Genomic DNA, 20,882 nt, shown 5'->3' with positions numbered 1-20,882 from the left:
TCTTACACATAAAATTCCCTACTAATTGCCTCCTTGAATATTCTTTCTTTTTTTCATTTCTTTCTCTCCATACATCAATCATATTATTTTCTTCCATTACAGTTTTTCTCGATTGGTTTGGCTCATTTCTTGAAACCGAGATGACATTCTCAAAACCATAAGGTCATTTGGCCAAACAGTCTTACAGTTCTGCTCAACATTATAGCTCACTAGCAAAATCAAATATCTTTCCCCAAACTCTTCTTCCATGCTTCAAAAGCAGATTCCTTTCCCATATAAAAGGTCAGTACAGTCAAAATAGCACAGATCCTTCTCAATTGCCTTGGCACATGTGCATTCATTTAGTGCTTTTGTCAAAATAACCTGGATGGTTTAGCACAACACCATGGATCCCCTGCAAAAGCTCATATCTCTCCCAAAACAGTTTATCCATGTGTCAAAACTAAATATCCTTCTCATATAAATAGTCAATGCCCCCAAAATGCATTATACCTTTGGCATTGTTTAAGCACTGCAAGTCAAAATGCTTAGACGTTTTGTCACTGAGGCACAGGTCTAGCAACAGAATACCACTATGAATAAAACTAAAAGATCTTACAGTAAAATCAGCCTCCAATAAACCACTCATACTCAAGGAAACTGTAAACATTTTTATTCGTACAAAGAAATGTTAACATTAGAGAACATACTGTGAAAAGAAAACATATACAGGATTCTGTAAATGTGAACAGTTATAAACACAAACAAAAAACAAAAAAAACTCTAGCCTACCATACTGTAAATAAAGTTTCAGAACTATAGTACAGTAATATTTTCAGTGGTCGCCATTGTCACCCTCTCTTTCCTGGCCACCATCCTCATCCTCCTGGCCATCGACGCGCTGCTCTCTGTCAGGCCATAAATTCTCATCCACATCGCAACAGATATTTTCTCTTGCGATGCAGCGAGGGAAGAAACGGCGTGAATGTCTCAACCATCCCCTACATTGATCCCCTGTGATGTCCTCACATGCAGCATCCATTGCATGCAGCAGGGCCCTCTGGTCTTGAGCCTGATGCTCATACACCCTCCACCTCCAAGCTGATTGATTGCCAAGTACTGTCATAAATTTATCAAATGTTCCAAGAAATTCTTTCATGGTATTATATCTTTGACTAATTTTGACAGTTGAACAGACAATTGTGCATATGATGACTTACACAATGAAACCATGCTGATATGTTTTGGAGAGAGTAACCATTTCACTGAAAAATCAACTAATCAGTTTAAATCAGCAAGATCTATTTATTTGGAAAATGTGCTAAATGTGGGCTCATTGTGCTAACTGTAGCTACTTGTACATAATCATTTGAAAAAAAGCACAGAGTCACTTGAGACATGTACTAAAGCATTTGCATTTTGATAAAACCAATGAAAAATGACATTCTGTTGTGAACAATTGCAAGGTGGTTTGGAGATTTGTCCATGTTATTTTGAGAATGTCATCTCGGTTTCAAGAAATGAGCCAAACCAATCGAGAAAAACTGTAATAATTTCAGTTCTTTTCTTCCTTTATCATTTTTAAAAACCATTCCCTCACCCATTTCTAATTTACTGAAAACGGTATTAAAAATCACCCATCATAAAAACTTCTTTATGCTTTTTAAAAAAAATCTTGTAATACATTAAAATATTCCTTCTTTACATTCTCTACAGTCGGTGCATGAATATTAACTACAATAACTTTTTTCTCCTCATACTCCATTTCAACCGCAATACATTTCCCATCTACGTCATTATATATTGTTTCACATGATACCCCACAGTTTTCTTTTATTATAATCGCAACTCCTCTTCCAAGCCTCCCATCACCATTGTTATATAAAATCTCTCCGCTCCACCTTTTCCTTATTTCAGTCATGTACTCTTCCCTCCAGTTAGTTTCTTGTAATAAAATTACATCCTCTCCTTTACACATTTCTTTCACCTTTTCAAATTTACCCATGTCCATCAATCCCCTTGCATTAAAAGTAACACAACTTAAAACCATTAAAATAAATAAAAATAAATACATAAAAACCATTATTTTCCATCTTCTCCCTCCAGCCCTCTTAACACTTCATATCGGTTTACACTTTTTACTCGGCCCCTTGTCATTAACTTTTTTCTTGCATTTTCCACATTTGGTTTTACCTTTAATATTCTTCTTCTACTTTGTCCTCTCTCCCCTCTGTCTTTTCCCATGTTGTCCATCCTTGTTTCTTCTTCACTGTCCATTTCTTTGTTTTGATCATACATTCCTTGTCCATCACTCTCCACATTATCCAAAAGATTTTTAAAACTGTCCGATATTTCCATTTCTGTCCATTGGGTATTCTGTTCTGCTGTTTGTTCCTCATCCATATCATTCTTTTTTCCTTCCTCTTCTTCCTCTTGGTTGCCTGTTCCTCCTTCTGTTTCCTTTTGTGATAATCCTTCATCCCCTTGTCCTTCATCAATATCTCCTTCCTCTTCAGTGTTTCCTTCATGCACCCGTCCGTCCACCCGATGCTCCAGACCTCCTTCCTCTCCCTCCATCCAACACTCACACTTGTTTAAAATCTTTTGACACTCCGGGCATCTGACCGCATTGCAATCCCTTGAGAAATGTCCCCTTTCCTCGCACTTGTGACACTTAAATTCAGGGCATTCTTTAAGCAGATGATCCGGGCTCATGCACAGCTTACAGGTCTTCACCTGGTGGCTGTGCATCACCCTAAAGTACTGCGGCCCTTCTGCTGTTTCCAGCTTTGTGCTGTAGGGCAATGATGCCACCTCCTTGGGGAATCTCACTTTTAAAAACCTTGTTCCATCCTCTATTTCAGTGCCCGGGTAGCATCTTCTTTTTTATTTTGAAATGGGATTAACTCCCCACCCCTCCAATTTTCTAAAAATGTCTTTATCATCAAGGTAGACGGGCAGGTGCATGAAGGAAACAACATAATCTCTATTTTGCAGTTTCTTTATCTCACAGTTCACTCCTTTAATTAACAATCCCTCAGTCAGTTCATCACATGTTTCTTCTTTCTCCATTGTCAGTTCATATTCCTTTCCTTGTCTTGGCCTTAGTGCTAAAATTTTACCATATCCACATTTTTCCGTCACCGCTTTAATAATATCCACAGCTCTCACCTCATTTACGTTCTCCACATTCACAATCACAGTTGCCTCCTTTAAGTATTTCCTTTCACCAACTTTATCTCTTGCAGCTTGTTTTTTACCGTGTCCTGCTCGTTGTCGATACTCCAGTCCAGGGTCGTTTGCCATGCGTGTCTCTCCAGCCAGTCCAGGGTCATTTGCCATACGTGTCTCTCCAGCCAGTCCAGTGTCGTTTGCCAGCAAGATGCTGCTGTTAGGTGGTTTAAAACTGAAAAAACACACAAAAAATAAACTAAAGTCCAAAAACAACTCACAAAACAAACACTAACAGAAAAATCTAAATGGAGGAGAGCCTTCCTTTCCCAACTGCATCCAACACTTCCTGTAGCTCTCTAGTGCCCTCAGGTTGGTATGGCCGTAAGCCTTCAACAAATTTATCTCTTGCATCTTGATTTTTACCGTGTCCTGCTTGTTGTTGATATTCCAGTGCAGTTTTAAAAGGATGTGTCTTTGAGTTATAACCACATAAAGTATCTTTCCCTCTTTCTATATAGATATGTTTGCACTTATTTCTAATTTGCAAAATCCAAAGGGGGCACTCTGATTTGAACCAGTGACCACTGGATCTGCAGTCAAATGCTCTACCATTGAGCTATACCACCACATCTTTGCAGAAAATTGCCGTTTCATTGAACCCTACCTACACAGACTCCCTGGATCATAGCCACACACAAGATGACAGACTCACTTTTGAATAAAGTTTTTGGATATGACAAGCATGCCACATACAAAAAAAGTACCTCTTGAGAGGATATGCCACTGAATGACAATCACATACAGAATCATTCTATATAGATATGTTTGCACTTATTCCTAATCTGCCAAATCCATAAGCGGCACTCGGATTTGAACCAAGGACCTCTTGATCTGCACTCAAATGCTCTACCACTGAACTTTGCCCCCACATCTTTGCAGAAAAATGCTCTTTCATTAAGCCATACCCCTACAGACTTCTGTGGTTAGAGCCAAAGATTAAGTTAGATCCTACGATTCAACAATATCAAACATACAAACAAACTAAAAACCTCCAAATAAGACAAGTCCAAAGGGGACACCCAGATTTGAACTGTGGACGACTTGATTACAGACTCACTTTGAAATCATGTCGTTGATTATGTCAAGCAAGCCAGATCCAAAACGTAGACCTATTGATCTGCAGACAAATGCTCTGTCGTTGAGCTATAACCCCGTACTGCATGGGCACAAACCTCAAAAATGAATTTATGTCAAGGATTTGTTTTTTCCTAATATGCCAAGCCCAAATTAGGCACATGGATATAACCCCGTACATGTTACGTACGTACGTATATGTTTGCACTTATTCCTATTCTGCCAAATCCACAAGGGGCACCCAGATTTGAACCGGGGACCTATTGATCTGCAGTCAAATGCTCTACCGCTGAACTATAGCCCCACCACATCTTTGCAGAAAAATGCTCTTTCATTGAGCCATACCCCCACAGACTTCTGTGGTTAGAGCCAAAGATTAAGTTAGATCCTACGATTCAACAATATCAAACATTGACTGCTTCACTGTAAACTCAGGTCTTTGGTTACTCCAAATCCGAATCAACAACTCTACAATTCAAAACCTCCAAATAAGACAAGTCCAAAGGGGACACCGAGATTTGAACTGTGGACGACTTGATTACAGACTCACTTTGAAATCATGTCCAAATGTCTGCAGATCCAAAACGTAGACCTATTGATCTGCAGACAAATGCTCTGTCGTTGAGCTATAACCCTGTACTGCATGAGCACAAACCTAAAAAATTAATTTATGTCAAGGATTTGTTTATTCCTAATATGCCAAGCCCAAAGGAAGCACATGGAATGAACCTGGGACTTCTTGATCTACAGTGGAATGCTGTGCCATTGAGATATAACCCCATACAGTATGAGCACAAAAAGGCAGGAAGATATGGCTACACATATTCCTAGCATGCCAAATGCAAAGCGGGCACACGGATTTGAACCGGAGACCTCTTGATCTGCAATCAAATGCTCTACCACTGAGCTATACCCCCACAACTTCCCTGGATCATAGCCTCACACCAGATGACAGACTCACTTTTGAATAAAGTTTTTGGATATGACAAGCATGCCAGATACAAAAAAGAACCTCTCGAGAGGATGTGCCACTGAGTTACAATCACATACAGAATCTTTCTATATAGATATGTTTGCACTTATTCCTAATCTGCAAAACCGGGGAGCTCTTGATCTGCAGTCAAATGCTCTCCCACTGAGCCATACCCCCAAATCTTTGCAGAAAAATGCTCTTTCATTGAGCCAAACCCCCACAGACTTCTGTGCTTAGAGCCAAAGATTAAGTTACATCCTACAGTTCAACAATATCAAACATTGACTGCTTCACGGTAAACTCAAGTCTTTGGTTACTGCCAATCAGAATCAACAACTCTACAACTCAAAACCTCCAAATAAGACAAGTCCAAAGGGGACACCCAGATTTGAACTGTGGACGACTTGATTACAGACTCACTTTGAAATCATGTCATTGATTATGTCAAGCAAGCCAGATCCAAAACGTAGACTTATTGATCTGCAGACAAATGTTCTGTCGTTGAGCTATAACCCCGTACTGCATGAGCACAAACCTCAAAAATGAATTCATGTCAAGGATTTGTTTATTCCTAATATGCCAAGCCCAAATTAGGCCCATGGAATGAACCTGGGACCTCTTGATCTGCAACAAAACGCCGTGCCATTGAGATATAACCCCGTACAGTATGAGCACAAAAAGGCAGGAAGATATGGCTACACATATTCCTAACATGCCAAATCCAAAGGGGGCACCCAGATTTGAACCGGGGACCTCTTGATCTGCAGTCAAATGCTCTACCACTGAGATATACCCCCACAGACTCCCTGGATCATAGCCTCACACAAGATGACAGACTCAATTTTGAATAAAGTTTTTGGATATGACAAGCATGCCAGATACAAAAAAAGAACCTCTCGAGAGGATGTGCAACTGAGTTACAATCACATACAGAATCTTTCTATATAGATATGTTTGCACTTATTCCTAATCTGGCAAATCCATAAGCGGCACTCGGATTTGAACCGGGGACCTCTTGATCTGCATTCAAATGCTCTACCACTGAACTATGCCCCCACATCTTTGCAGAAAAATGCTCTTTCATTAAGCCATACCCCTACAGACTTCTGTGCTTCGAGCCAACGAATAAGTTAGATCCTTCGATTCAACAATATCAAACATTGACTCCTTCACTGTAAAATCAGGTCTTTGGTTACACCAAATCAGAATCAGCAACTCTACAACTCAAACCCTCCAAATAAGACAAGTCCAAAGGGGACACCCAGATTCGAACGGTGGACGACTTGATTACAGACTCACTTTGAAATCATGTCGTTGATTATGTCAAGCAAGCCTGATAAAAAATGTAGACCTATTGATCTGCAGACAAATGCTCTGTTGTTGAGCTATAACCCAGTACTGCATGAGCACAAACCTCAAAAATGAACTTATGTCAAGGATTTGTTTATCCCTAATATGCCAAGCCCAAATTAGGCACATGGAATGAACCTGGGACCTCTTGGTCTGCAATCAAACGCCGTGCCATTGAGATATAACCCTGTACAGTATGAGCACAAAAAGGCAGGAAGATATGGCAACACATATTCCTAACATTCCAAGACCAAAGGGGGCATCCGGATTTGAACCGGGGACCTCTTGATCTGCAGTCAAAAGCTTTACCACTGAGCTATACCCCCACAGACTCCCTGCATCATAGCCTCACACAAGATGACAGACTCACTTTTGAATAAAGTTTATGGATATGACAAGCATGCCAAATACAAAAAGATCCTCTCGAGAGGATGCACCACTGAGTTACAATCACATAGAATATTTCTATATAGATATGTTTGCACTTATTCCTAAACTGCCAAATCCACAAGGGGCACCCAGATTTGAACCGGGGACCTCTTGATCTGCAATCAAATGCTCTACCACTGAACTATACCCCCACATCTTTGCAGAAAAATGCTCTTTGATTGAGCCATACCCCCACAGACTTCTGTGCTTAGAGCAAAATATTAAATTAGATCCTACGATTCAACAATATCAAACATTGACTGCTTCACTGTAAACTCAGGTCTTTGGTTACTCCAAATCCGAATCAACAACTCTACAACTCAAAACCTCCAAATAAGACAAGTCCAAAGGAGACACCCAGATTTGAACTGTGGACGACTTGATTACAGACTCACTTTGAAATCATGTCGATGATTATGCCAAGCAAGCCAGATCCAAAACGTAGACCTATTGATCTGCAGACAAATGCTCTGTGGTTGAGCTATAACCCATACTGCATGAGCACAAACCTCAAAAATGAATTTATGTCAAGGATTTGTTTATTCCTAATATGCCAAGCCCAAATTAGGCACATGGAATGAACCTGGGACCTTCCTAAAAGGTAGGAAGATATGGCTACACATATTCCTAACATGCCAAATGCAAAGGGGGCACCCAGATTTGAACCGGGGACCTCTTGATCTGCAATAAAACGCCGTGCCATTGAGATATAACCCCGTACAGTATGAGCACAAAAAGGCAGGAAGATATGGCTACACATATTCCTAAAATGCCAAATCCAAAGGGGGCATCCGGATTTGAACCGGTTACTTCTTGTTCTGCAGTCAGATGCTCTACCACTGAGCTATACCCCCACAAACTCCCTGGATCATAGCCTCACACAAGATGACAGACTCACTTTTGAATAAAGTTTATGGATATGACAAGCATGCCAAATACAAAACAGATCCTCTCGAGAGGATGCACCACTGAGTTACAATCACATACAGAATCTTTCTGTATAGATATGTTTGCACTTATTCCTAAACTGCCAAATCCACAAGGGGCACCCGGATTTGAACCGGGACCTATTGATCTGCAGTCAAATGCTCAACCACTGAACTATACCCCCACCACATCTTTGCAGAAAAATGCTCTTTCATTGAGCCATACCCCCACAGACTTCTGTGGTTAGAGCCAAAGATTAAGTTAGATCCTACGATTCAACAATATCAAACATTGACTGCTTCACTGTAAACTCTGTCTTTGGTTACTCCAAATCCGAATCAACAACTCTACAACTCAAAACCTCCAAATAAGACAAGTCCAAAGAGGACACCCAGATTTGAACTGTGGACGACTTGATTACAGACTCACTTTGAAATCATGTCGTTGATTATGTCAAGCAAGCCAGATCCAAAACGTAGACCTATTGATCTGCAGACAAATGCTCTGTCGTTGAGCTATAACCCTGTACTGCATGAGCACAAACCTCAAAAATGAATTTATGTCAAGGATTTGTTTATTCCTAATATGCCAAGCCCAAAGGAGGCACATGGAATGAACCTGGGACTTCTTGATCTACAATGAAATGCTGTGCCATTGAGATATAACCCCATACAGTATGAGCACAAAAAGGCTGGAAGATATGGCTACACATATTCCTAGCATGCCAAATTCAAAGGGGGCACACGGATTTGAACCGGGGACCTCTTGATCTGCAGTCAAATGCTCTACCACTGAGCTATACCCCCACAACCTCCCTGGATCATAGCCTCACACAAGATGAAAGACTCAATTTTGAATAAAGTTTTGGATATGACAAGCATGCCAGAAACAAAAAAGAACCTCTCGAGAGGATGTGACACTGAGTTACAATCACATACAGAATCTTTCTATATAGATATGTTTGCACTTATTCCTAATCTGCCAAATCCATAAGCGGCACTCGGATTTGAACCATGGACCTCTTGATCTGCACTCAAATGCTCTACCACTGAACTATGCCCCCACATATTTGCTGAAAAATGCTCTTTCATTAAGCCATACCCCTACAGACTTCTGTGTTTAGAGCCACAGATTAAGTTAGATCCTACGATTCAACAATATCAAACATTGACTCCTTCACTGTAAACTTAGGTTTTTGGTTACTCCAAATAAGAATCAACATCTCTACAACTCAAAAGCCTCCAAATAAGACAAGTCCAAAGGAGACACCCAGATTTGAACTGTGGACGACTTGATTACAGACTCACTTTGAAATCATGTCGTTGATTATGTCAAGCAAGCCAGATCCAAAACGTAGACCTATTGATCTGCAGACAAATTCTCTGTTGTTGAGCTATAACCCCGTACTGCATGAGCACAAACATCAAAAATGAATTTATGTCAAGGATTTTTTTTATTCCTAATATGCCAAGCCCAAATTAGGCACATGGAATGAACCTGGGACCTCTTAATCTGCAATCAAATGTCGTGCCATTGAGATATAACCCTGTACAGTATGAGCACAAAAGACAGGAAGATATGGCTACACATATTCCTAACATGCCAAATCCAAAGGGGGCATCCGGATTTGAACCGGGGACCTCTTGGTCTGTAGTCAAATGCTCTACCACTGAGCTATACCCCCACAGATTCCCTGGATCATAGCCACACACAAGATGACAGACTCACTTTTGAATAAAGTTTTTGGATATGACAAGCATGCCAGATACAAAAAAGAACCTCTCAAGAGGATGTGCCACTGAGTTATAACCACATACAGAATCTTTCTATATAGATATGTTTCGCTTATTCCTAATCTTCAAAACCGGGGACCTCTTGATCTGCAGTCAGATGCTCTCCCACTGAGCCATACCCCCAAATCTTTGCAGAAAAATGCTCTTTCATTGAGCCAAACCCCCACAGACTTCTTTGCTTAGAGCCAAATATTAAGTTACATCCTACAGTTCAACAATATCAAACATTGACTGCTTCATGGTAAACTCAAGTCTTTGGTTACTCCTAATCAGAATCGACAACTCTACAACTCAAAACCTCCAAATAAGACAAGTCCAAAGGGGGCACCCAGATTTGAACTGTGGACGACTTGATCACAGACTCACTTTGAAATCATGTCGTTGATTATGTCAAGCAAACCAGATCAAAATAGTAGACCTATTGACTTGCAGACAAATGCTCTGTCGTTGAGCTATAACCCAGTACTGCATGAGCACAAACCACAAAAATGAACTTATGTCAAGGATTTGTTTATTCCTAATATGCCCAAAGGAGGCACATGGAATGAACCTGGGACTTCTTGATCTACAATGAAACGCTGTGCCATTGAGATATAACCACATACAGTATGAGCACAAAAAGGCAGGAAGATATGGCTACACATATTTTTCTTATAGCGTTTGAGCTCCGTCACTATATTCTTTTCATTGACTATTTTTAACTTAAAAATCAATTTTATACATCATTGTTTCCGTTTATATATCGTGTGAATATATCCTCTATTGTATTCTACAACAAAAACAATCAGAGCGCCTCGCTATCACTAGTTTTATTTGATCTCCCGGGTCCGCTATTAGCTTTTAGCCCGTTAGCATCAGCAAGCGTGGTTGCTGCTAACTGCGCTTACATTGCTAAAACTCTATTCACACACATTACCACTGCTGTTATCACTGTTACTTGCTTTAATGGCGGATTAATGTCTCCACTCTGTGCAGCTCGAGCTCGAGGCCGTGGGGAAGCAGATTCGCGACCTGGAGGAAAGGCAGGCCCAGCTGAGAGAGCGGTGAGCCGCGCTGGAATCATCCCGGGCTGACGCTCACAAGTCCGGGGTAAGTATACAGCATGCTGCTAACAGTCCCACCACGTCTACTCTGTGTGTTTCTCTGCACAGGCCCGGTGCACCCAGGACGCGATCTTCCCAGATGTCCTTCACTGCGACGCCGGGACACCACGGACCCTTGGTGCATCCACAGCGGAGGACGCGAGCCGGGTCCCGGGCGACGACTTCTCCCCCTCCTGCCTTCGACATCTCCATCCAGAACCGCTTCGCTCCCCTCCGCGAGACAGGACGTGACGCTGTGATCATCGGAGACTCCATCGTCCGACACGTAAGTGCTACGTTAGCCGAAGGTAAAGTGCACACTCATTGGTTGCCTGGTTCTCGTGTTCTCGATGTTTCTGCGCAGATACCCGCGATCCTGAAGGCTGGCGAGAGCCCAAGAGCGGTCGTGCTTCACGCCGGGGTTAACGACACCACGCTGCGGCAGACGGAGACGCTGAAGAGGGACTTCAGCAGCCTGATCGAGACGGTTCGCAGCACGACGCCCACGGCGACGATCGTCGTGTCAGGACCACTGCCCACGTATCGACGAGGACACGAAAGGTTCAGTAGACTTTTTGCTTTAAATGAATGGTTGTTGTCATGGTGTAAAGAACAGAAACTGCTATTTGTTAATAACTGGAATCTTTTCTGGGAGCGTCCTAGGCTGTTTCGCGCTGATGGATTACACCCCAGCAGAGTCAGAGCAGAGCTGCTCTCTGACAACATCTCCAGGACACTTTGCTCCATGTGACTAGTAAGACAATTCTCAAATAACTATTATGATGAGTTTTGTTCCACCCGCTTAAATGATAAAAGTACTTGCGCTGTAAAAACTATTAAGACTGTGTCTGTTCCCCGAATAGTGAGGTCAAAATATAATGTAGGATCTAGAAAATATCTTATCGTAATTAAACCAGAAAAATGTAAAGTAAATGAACAAAAACAATTTTTAAAGTTTGGGCTCATAAATATTAGATCACTCACACCCAAAGCAGTTATTGTAAATGAAATGATCACAGATAATAGTTTTGATGTACTGTGCTTGACTGAAACCTGGCTAAAACCAAATGATTATTTTGGTCTAAATGAGTCTACTCCACCAAACTACTCTTATAAGCATGAGCCCCATCAGACTGGTCGTGGCGGAGGTGTTGCAACAATATATAGTGATATTCTCAATGTTACCCAGAAAACAGGATACAGGTTTAACTCTTTTGAAATACTTCTGCTAAATGTTACACTGTCAGACATGCAAAATAAATCTAATGTATCTCTTGCTCTGGCTACTGTGTATAGACCACCAGGGCCGTATACAGAATCCCTAAAAGAATTTGCAGATTTCCTCTCAGACCTTCTAGTTACAGTTGATAAGGCGCTAATCATGGGAGATTTTAATATTCACGTTGATAATGCAAATTATACATTAGGACTTGCGTTTACTGACCTAATAAACTCCTTTGGAGTCAAGCAAAATGTCACCGGGCCCACTCATCGTTTTAATCATACACTAGATTTAATTATATCGCATGGAATCGATCTTACTGCTGTAGATATTGTACCCCAAAGTGATGATATTACAGACCATTTCTTTGTATCGTGCATGCTGCGTATAACTGATATTAACTATATGTCTCAGTGTTACCGTCTGGGCAGAACTATTGTTCCAGCCACCAAAGAATGATTCGCAAATAACCTGCCTGATCTATCTCAACTGCTATTTTGTACCCAAAAATACACATGAATTAGACGAAATTACTGACAACATGGGCACTATTTTCTCTAATACATTAGAAGTTGTTGCCCCATCAAATTGAAAAAGGTTAGAGAAAAACGTACCGTGCCATGGTATAACAGTAATACTCACTCTCTCAAGAAAGTAACTCGTAGTCTTGAACGCAAATGGAGAAAATCTAACTTGGAAGTTTTTAGAATTGCATGGAAAAACAGTATGTCCAGCTAGACAGGCTCTAAAAACTGCTAGGGCAGAGCATATACACAAACTCATTGAAAATAACCAAAACTATCCAAGGTTTTTATTTAGCACAGTGGCTAAGTTAACAAATTACCAGACGCCACCTGATTCAAATATTCCACCAACGTTAAATAGTAATGACTTTATGAATTTCTTCACTGATAAAATAGATAACATTAGAAATACAATAGCGAATGTAGATTCTACAGCATCTAACACTTCAGTTTCATCCATCGCACCCAAAGATAAACTGCAGTGCTTTACAAATATAGGACAGGAAGAGCTAAATAAACTTATCACTGTATCTAAACCAACAACATGTTTATTAGATCCTGTACCCACTAAATTACTAAAAGAGCTGTTACCTGTAGCCGAAGAACCGCTTCTCAATATCATTAACTCGTTGTTATCTTTAGGTCACGTCCCAAAACCATTCAAGCTGGCGGTTATCAAGCCTCTTATTAAGAAACCAAAACTAGATCCTAGTGTACTGGCAAATTATAGGCCTATTTCAAATCTTCCATTTATGTCTAAAATTTTAGAAAAAGTTGTGTCTGCTCAATTGAGCACCTTCCTGCATAAAAATGATCTGTATGAAGAATTTCAGTCAGGTTTTAGGCCCCACCATAGCACAGAAACTGCACTTGTTAAAATTACAAATGACCTGCTCCTTGCGTCAGATCAAGGCTGCATCTCATTTCTAGTCTTACTTGATCTTAGTGCTGCGTTCGACACCATAGATCATGACATACTCATAGATCGATTACAAAACTATACAGGTATTCAAGGGCAGGCTCTAAGATGGTTTAGATCCTACCTGTCCGATCGCTACCATTTTGTTTACTTAAATGGGGTGTCATCTCATTTATCATCAGTAAAATATGGAGTGCCACAAGGATCCGTCCTAGGTCCCCTTCTATTTTCAATATACATGTTGCCCCTTGGTAATATTATTAGAAAATACGGAATTAGCTTCCACTGTTATGCTGATGATACTCAGCTATATATCTCAACGAGACCAGATGAAACTTCCCAATTATCTAAGCTAACAGAGTGTGTTAAAAATGTAAAAGATTGGATGACAAATAATTTTCTCCAATTAAATTCGGATAAGACAGAGATATTAATTATTGGACCAAAAAACACTACACAGAATCTTGTAGATTACAATCTGCAACTAGACAGATGTACTGTTACTTCCTCTACAGTCAGAAATCTGGGTGTTATATTAGACAGCAATTTGTCTTTTGAAAATCATATTTCCAATGTTACAAAAACTGCATTCTTCCATCTTAGAAACATTGCCAAGCTACAAAACATGTTATCTGTTTCTGATGCAGAAAAGCTAGTTCATGCATTCATGACCTCTAGACTGGACTATTGTAATGCACTTCTAGGTGGTTGTCCTGCTTCGTCAATAAACAAGCTACAGGTAGTCCAAAATGCAGCAGCTAGAGTCCTTACGAGGTCAAGAAAATATGATCACATTACCCCAATTTTACAGTCTCTGCACTGGTTACCTATTAAGTTCCGTATCAGTTACAAATTATCATTACTTACCTATAAGGCCCTAAATGGTTTAGCTCCTGCGTACCTAACTAGCCTTCTACCACGCTACAATCCATCACGCACCCTAAGGTCACAAAACGCTGGACTTTTGGTAGTTCCTAGGATAGCAAAGTCCACTAAAGGAGGTAGAGCTTTCTCACATTTGGCTCCCAAACTCTGGAATAGCCTTCCTGATAATGTTCGGGGTTCAGACACACTCTCTCTGTTTAAATCTAGATTAAAAACACATCTCTTTCGCCAAGCATACGAATAATGTTTCTTTTAAATTGTGAGTGTAGTTGCATCTGATCTAAATGTGCATTTTTATTCTTTAGCTTGGGTTAAACTAATTTTACTTTGTTGGATCAGCAGCTATGCTAATGATGTCTCTATGTTGTTTCTATGTTTTGCCACCGGATTTACATCCCGTGGTAACTAGGATTTACACAAGCTCCAGTCTGGATCCAGAACACCTGAGAAGAGATGATGCTGACCCTCAGAGGACCCCAGATGATCCTAACCTTGAATCAACAAACAGAACTAACAATTATTGCTACATGTGTGACTGCATCATATAATAATAACTATTAATTAATAAATGTATTATTATTATTATTTTTTCTAAAATCCTGTCAAACGTGCACAAACTACTAGCTACTACTAAATATTGTAGAAACATAATTTTCTGTAAAGTTGCTTTGTAACAATTTGTATTGTAAAAAGCGCTATACAAATAAACTTGAATTGAATTGAATATATTCCTAACATTCCAAGTCCAAAGGGGGCATCCAGATTTGAACCGGGGACCTCTTGATCTGCAGTCAAATGCTCTACCACTGAGCTATACCCCCACAGACTCCCTGGATCATAGCCTCACACAAGATGACAGACTCACTTTTGAATAAAGTTTATGGACATGACAAGCATGCCAAATACAAAAAGAACCTCTCGAGAGGATGAACCACTGAGTTACAATCCCATAGAATATTTCAATATAGATATGTTTGCACTTATTCCTAAACTGCCAAACCCACAAGGGGCACCCGGATTTGAACCGGGGACCTCTTGATCTGCAGTCAAATGCTCTACCACTGAACTATACCCCCACATCTTTGCAGAAAAATGCTCTTTGATTGAGCCATACCCCCACAGACTTCTGTGCTTAGAGCCAAAGATTAAATTAGATCCTACAATTCAACAATATCAAACATTGACTGCTTCACTGTAAACTCAGGTCTTTGGTTACTCCAAATCCGAATCAACAACTCTACAACTCAAAACCTCCAAATAAGACAAGTCCAAAGAAGACACCCAGATTTGAACTGTGGACGACTTGATTACAGACTCACTTTGAAATTATGTCGTTGATTATGTCAAGCAAGCCAGATCCAAAACGTAGACCTATTGATCTGCAGACAAATGCTCTGTCGTTGAGCTATAAGCCAGTACTGCATGAGCACAAACCTCAAAAATGAATTTATGTCAAGGATTTGTTTATTCCTAATATGCCAAGCCCAAATTAGGCACATGGAATGAACCAGGGACCTTCATAAAAAGCAAGAAGATATGGCTACACATATTCCTAACATGCCAAATGCAAAGGGGGCACCCAGATTTGAACCGGGGACCTCTTGATCTGTAATAAAACGCCGTGCCATTCAGATATAACCCCGTACAGTATGAGCACAAAAAGGCAGGAAGATATGGCTACACATATTCATAAAATGCCAAATTCAAAGGGGGCATCTGGATTTGAACGGGGGGCCTCTTGATCTGCAGTCAAATGCTCTACCACTGAGCTATACCCCCACAGACTCCCTAGATCATAGCCTCACACAAGATGACAGACTCACTTTTGAATAAAGTTTATGGATATGACAAGCATGCCAAATACAAAAAAAGATCCTCTCGAGAGGATGCACCACTGTGTACCAATCAAATAGAATCTTTCTATATAGATATGTCTGCACTTATTTCTAAACTGCCAAATCCACAAAGGGCACCCGGATTTGAACCGGGGACCTCTTGATCTGCAATCAAATGCTCTACCACCGAACTGTACCCCCACATCTTTGCAGAAAAATGCTCTTTCATTGAGCCATACCGCCACAGACTTCTGTGCTTAGAGCCAAAGATTAAGTTAGATCCTACGATTCAACAATATCAAACATTGACTGCTTCACTGTAAACTCAGGTCTTTGGTTACTCCAAATCCGAATCAACAACTCTACAACTCAAAACCTCCAAATAAGACAAGTCCAAAGGGGACACCCAGATTTGAACTGTGGACGACTTGATTACAGACTCACTTTGAAATCATGTCGTTGATTATGTCAAGCAAGCCAGATCAAAATAGTAGACCTATTGACTTGCAGACAAATGCTCTGTCGTTGAGCTATAACCCGTACTGCATGAGCACAAACCACAAAAATGAACTTATGTCAAGGATTTGTTTATTCCTAATATGCCAAGCCCAAATTAGGCACATGGAATGAACCTGGGACCTCTTAATCTGCAATCAAACGCCGTGCCATTGAGATATAACCCTGTACAGTATGAGCACAAAAAGGCAGGAAGATATGGCTACACATATTCCTAACATTCCAAATCCAAAGGGGGCACCCGGATTTGAACCGGGGACCTCTTGATCTGCAGTCAAATGCTCTACCACTGAGCTATACCCCCACAGACTCGCTGGATCATAGCCTCACACAAGATGACAGACTCACTTTTGAATAAAGTTTATGGATATGACAAGCATGCCAAATACAAAAAAGATCCTCTCGAGAGGATGCACCACTGAGTACCAATCAAATAGAATCTTTATATAGATATGTTTGCACTTATTCCTAAACTGCCAAATCCACAAAGGGCACCCGGATTTGAACCGGGGACCTCTTGATCTGCAGTCAAATGCTCTACCACCGAACTGTACCCCCACATCTTTGCAGAAAAATGCTCTTTCATTGAGCCATACCGCCACAGACTTCTGTGCTTAGAGCCAAAGATTAAGTTAGATCCTACGATTCAACAATATCAAACATTGACTGCTTCACTGTAAACTCAGGTCTTTGGTTACTCCAAATCCGAATCAACAACTCTACAACTCAAAACCTCCAAATAAGACAAGTCCAAAGGGGACACCCAGATTTGAACTGTGGACGACTTGATTACAGATTCACTTTGAAATCATGTCATTGATTATGTCAAGCAAGCCAGATCCAAAACGTAGACCTATTGATCTGCAGACAAATGCTCTGTCGTTGAGCTATAACCCCGTACTGCATGAGCACAAACCTCAAAAATGAATTCATGTCAAGGATTTGTTTATTCCTAATATGCCAAGCCCAAATTAGGCACATGGAATGAACCTGGGACCTCTTGATCTGCAATAAAACGCCGTGCCATTGAGATATAACCCCGTACAGTATGAGCACAAAAAGGCTGGAAGATATGGCAACACATATTCCTAACATGGCAAATCCAAAGGGGGCACCCGGATTTGAACCGGGGACCTCTTGATCTGCAGTCAAATGCTCCACCACTGAGCTATACCCCCACAGACTCCCTGGATCATAGCCTCACACAAGATGACAGACTCACTTTTGAATAAAGTTTTTGGATATGACAAGCATGCCAGATACAAAAAAGAACCTCTCGAGAGGATGTGCCACTGAGTTACAATCACATACAGAATCTTTCTATATAGATATGTTTGCACTTATTCCTAATCTGCCAAATCCATAAGCGGCACTCGGATTTGAACCAAGGATCTCTTGATCTGCACTCAAATGCTCTACCACTGAACTTTGCCCCCACATCTTTGCAGAAAAATGCTCTTTCATTAAGCCATACCCCTACAGACTTCTGTGTTTAGAACCAAAGATTAAGTTAGTTCCTACGATTCAACAATATCAAACATTGACTCCTTCACTGTAAACTTAGGTCTTTGGTTACTCCAAATCAGAATCAACAACTCTACAACTCAAACCCTCCCAGATTTGAACTGTGGACAACTTGATTACAGACTCACTTTGAAATCATGTCGTTGATTATGTTTTTTATTTTTATTTTTTTTATTATTATTATTATTAATAAGAAATTTCAATCAATAAAATACAATAGATTAAACACAATCAATAGAAAATACTGAACATAGTCTTTACATATCTCTACATTACACATCTTTCCTTTACATAGATAATTTAAAAATCTCCTTCACTTCCTGGCAGCTTCCACATTAAATCATTTAAAACACAATAAACTTTTGGGGTAAAAACATCATAAAAAGAGTCTAACATATTTACACCTTTAAAGTACACATACAGTCTTTCAATATATAATTCTGTTTTTCTTTTAAACACCCTCCAAACATCCAACACAATTTTTTCCTTTTTAGCCACAGTTCTTCTGTCCCATTTTGCACTTTTCATTAGCATTACACACAGATTAATGAAACTTTTGTTTTGACACTTTTTTTCCCAACCAAACATCACAACTCTGTTCCATTCCATTACATATTCATCCTACTCCTCAGTCACATCTTTAATTAAAGCTGCAAGCAGCGATGAACGGGCCCTCGCACCCGGGCTCACCGGCAGCGAGTGGCTTTAGTAAATAGGTGAACGGTGAAAAATATGGAAATATTGCCATGGAAACGCTCTTTAACAAAAACTCAAGATTGCCACAATTTAACATTACACAGGCCTTTAGATTAGACTGACCACAAAAATACATTAATGTCAAAAAATCTCTAGGAGTAGTTTGTCTCAGCGTAAAATATGTCACTTCCTGTTGCCAGCAGGTGGCGCTATGACTATAATTGAATATGGGATGTAGATCTGTTAAGGGCAGAAGTCTTATCTAACATGCGAAGTTTGGGGCAGATTGGACATTGTATGTCTGAGTTACAGCAACTTCCTTTTTCATGGCGAAACATCGAAATTTGTCAGGCCGCCATGGACACTCCCTTTAACAAAATCTCAAGATCTTCCCAATTTAACATCGCAAAGGCCTTTAGATTTGACTGACGAAGTTTGATGCTGATCTGAATAAATCTCTAGGAGGAGTTCGTTAAAGTACAACCCCTGAAAATGCCAAAAACAACACCAATTTTGCAGAGAACATTCTAAATAACTGACTTCCTGTTTGGATTTGGATTTCGTACCAAGAGACTTTTTCATAGATATTGGTGTGTTACATGTGTGTACCGATTTTTGTACATGTACGTGAAACATAGCTTGAGGAGCACTCCATTGAAAGTGTATATGCACTCAGTTGAAAGTGTATAGGTGGCGCTATCGAGCCATTTTGCCACACCCAATGGAATATTGGCCTTCAGATCTGTTCAGGCCAGGACCCTTATCACACATGTGAAGTTTTGGCAAGATCGGACATTTTATGCCTGAGTTATAACATCTTTTATTCCCATGGCGACACATCGAACTTCGTCACGGCGCCATGGACACGCCTTTTAACGAAAACTCAAGATCTTTACAACTAAACATCACACAGGTCTTTAGATTAGACTGACCACAAAAATAACATTGATGTCATAAAATTTCTAGGAGTAGTTTGTCGCAGTGTAAAATATTTCACTTCCTGTTGCCAATAGGTGGCGCTATGACTATAACTGAATATTGGCATGTAGATCTGTTCAGGTCAAGAGTCTTATCCAACATGTGAAGTTTGGGGCAGATTGGACATTGTATGTCTGAGTTACAGCAACTTCCTTTTTCATCGTGAAACATCGAAATTTGTCAGGCCACCATGGACACGCCCTTTAACGAAACCTCAAGTCCTTCGCAATTTAACATCGCAAATGGCTTTAGATTACACTGACCAAGTTTGGTGTTGATCTGATTTAATCTCTAGGAGGAGTTCGTTAAAGTACAACCCCTGAAAATGGCAAAAACAACACCAATTTTGCAGGGAAAATTCAAAATAACTGACTTCCTGTTGGGATTAGGATTTCGTACCAAGAGACTTTTTTGTAGGTATTGGTGTGTTACATGTGTGTACCAATTTTTGTACATGTACATGAAACATAGCTCGAGGTGCACTCCGTTGAAAGTGTAAAGGTGGCGCTATCGAGCCATTTTGCCACACCCGATGGAATATTGGCCTTCAGATCTGTTCAGGCCAGGACTTTTATCAAACATGTGAAGTTTGGGGAAGATCGGACATTTTATGCCTGAGTTATAACATCTTTTATTCCCATGGCGAGACTTTGAATTTTGTCACGGCGCCATGGACACGTCCCTTAACGAAAACTCAAGATCTTCACAACTTAACATCGCACAGGCCTTTAGATTAGACTGACCACAAAAAAAGACATTGATGTCATAAAATTTCTAGGAGTAGTTAGTCGCAGTGTAAAATATGTCACTTCCTGTTGCCAATAGGTGGCGCTATGACTATAACTGAATATGGGCATGTCAATCTGTTCAGGTTCGGGGTCTCATCAAACATGTGAAGTTTGGGGCAGATTGGACATTGTATGTCTGAGTTATAGCAACTTC

The 20,882-nt window shown here is 40.3% G+C and overlaps 11 non-coding genes across 11 annotated transcripts; all 11 read right to left on the bottom strand.

The window, feature by feature from the left end:
* Positions 1 to 5,132: 5,132 nt before the first annotated feature.
* On the bottom strand, positions 5,133 to 5,204 carry trnac-gca (transfer RNA cysteine (anticodon GCA)). Its single transcript has one exon. It is a non-coding gene; the product is annotated as a tRNA-Cys (tRNA).
* Positions 5,205 to 5,985: 781 nt separating this feature from the next.
* trnac-gca (transfer RNA cysteine (anticodon GCA)) lies at positions 5,986 to 6,057 on the bottom strand. Its single transcript has one exon. It is a non-coding gene; the product is annotated as a tRNA-Cys (tRNA).
* Positions 6,058 to 6,864: 807 nt separating this feature from the next.
* trnac-gca (transfer RNA cysteine (anticodon GCA)) lies at positions 6,865 to 6,936 on the bottom strand. The gene has a single exon. It is a non-coding gene; the product is annotated as a tRNA-Cys (tRNA).
* A 183-nt stretch (positions 6,937 to 7,119) lies between these two features.
* Positions 7,120 to 7,191, bottom strand: trnac-gca (transfer RNA cysteine (anticodon GCA)). The gene has a single exon. It is a non-coding gene; the product is annotated as a tRNA-Cys (tRNA).
* An 888-nt stretch (positions 7,192 to 8,079) lies between these two features.
* On the bottom strand, positions 8,080 to 8,150 carry trnac-gca (transfer RNA cysteine (anticodon GCA)). The gene has a single exon. It is a non-coding gene; the product is annotated as a tRNA-Cys (tRNA).
* A 550-nt stretch (positions 8,151 to 8,700) lies between these two features.
* On the bottom strand, positions 8,701 to 8,772 carry trnac-gca (transfer RNA cysteine (anticodon GCA)). The gene has a single exon. It is a non-coding gene; the product is annotated as a tRNA-Cys (tRNA).
* An 806-nt stretch (positions 8,773 to 9,578) lies between these two features.
* On the bottom strand, positions 9,579 to 9,650 carry trnac-aca (transfer RNA cysteine (anticodon ACA)). Its single transcript has one exon. It is a non-coding gene; the product is annotated as a tRNA-Cys (tRNA).
* A 5,490-nt stretch (positions 9,651 to 15,140) lies between these two features.
* On the bottom strand, positions 15,141 to 15,212 carry trnac-gca (transfer RNA cysteine (anticodon GCA)). The gene has a single exon. It is a non-coding gene; the product is annotated as a tRNA-Cys (tRNA).
* Positions 15,213 to 15,395: 183 nt separating this feature from the next.
* trnac-gca (transfer RNA cysteine (anticodon GCA)) lies at positions 15,396 to 15,467 on the bottom strand. Its single transcript has one exon. It is a non-coding gene; the product is annotated as a tRNA-Cys (tRNA).
* A 1,507-nt stretch (positions 15,468 to 16,974) lies between these two features.
* trnac-gca (transfer RNA cysteine (anticodon GCA)) lies at positions 16,975 to 17,046 on the bottom strand. Its single transcript has one exon. It is a non-coding gene; the product is annotated as a tRNA-Cys (tRNA).
* Positions 17,047 to 17,848: 802 nt separating this feature from the next.
* On the bottom strand, positions 17,849 to 17,920 carry trnac-gca (transfer RNA cysteine (anticodon GCA)). Its single transcript has one exon. It is a non-coding gene; the product is annotated as a tRNA-Cys (tRNA).
* Between the last annotated feature and the right edge of the window lie 2,962 nt (positions 17,921 to 20,882).

The sequence above is a fragment of the Carassius carassius genome, chromosome 38 (genome assembly GCF_963082965.1).
Source record: "Carassius carassius chromosome 38, fCarCar2.1, whole genome shotgun sequence".
Lineage (NCBI taxonomy): Eukaryota > Metazoa > Chordata > Actinopteri > Cypriniformes > Cyprinidae > Carassius > Carassius carassius.
Note: the sequence above shows the minus strand (reverse complement) of the source record. Positions and strands in the feature narration are given on the sequence as shown.